A 934-nucleotide genomic window follows, 5' to 3' on the forward strand; every position below is an offset into this window, starting at 1 on the left:
ATTATTATTATTACACATAATAGGGTATATCCCGTGTAAACCCTCCAGTTGTATCCCATATTGCACAATAACAGAGAAATCTATAAGAAACAATCCTGATATAAATAAAGTTGGTTACTTTCATTGGTTTTAGAGTAAACCAGAGACCATCAGAAAATGATATAATGTAGATAAACTAAAGATCATGCCACATCAGGCCATAAACTGGTTTATCATATATTGTTCATTTCAATGTTTTCATTCAAACCCATTGGAACAAGGGTATTGAGCGAACAAATCCAATAAGCCTCTCGCTTACAGAGGCAATTAAACCTATCGCCACCTCTTGGGGTCTCTTCTATGTGCTCAATGCCCTTGATAGAAATAACCTTGATATCCCCCCCATGTGACTGGACCACATGTCTGGGAACACTGTGCGTAAGTATCTTCTTATTAATAAGTCTTCTGTGTTCTAAGAACCGTGTATTCAGGGACCGAGTAGTGCGTCCTACATACTGCAGACCACATGTGCAAGTTATTACATATATAACATATGTGGTCTGACAAGTAATGGATCCGATGATACTAAATTTGTGATTTCCAGTATCTTTCGGGGCTGAAAAATCATGGCTCTCTGATTCAACAAATCTACACGTAATACATCTGGGTTTCAAACATTTCTTACATTGTCCTCTCTGTGCCTGAGATGTATGCAACTTCTTAGTGCAATGAGTAGCAATGGGTTTGAAATGACTAGGTGAAAAGTGGTTCTTTAAATTATTGGCTCTTTTGAAAACCACTTTAGGTTTATCATTCAAACAACCTGATAACACTCTATCCATTTTTAACACAGAATTTTTTTTAATCAAAATATCTCTAATTTTATTTGATGAACTGTTGAATCTTGAGATAAAGAGTGGTTCATTACTTTCTGATATGAAGCTGGTCTTCTTTT

This window comes from Pseudophryne corroboree, chromosome 1, assembly GCF_028390025.1.
Source record: "Pseudophryne corroboree isolate aPseCor3 chromosome 1, aPseCor3.hap2, whole genome shotgun sequence".
NCBI classification, from domain to species: Eukaryota; Metazoa; Chordata; class Amphibia; order Anura; family Myobatrachidae; genus Pseudophryne; species Pseudophryne corroboree.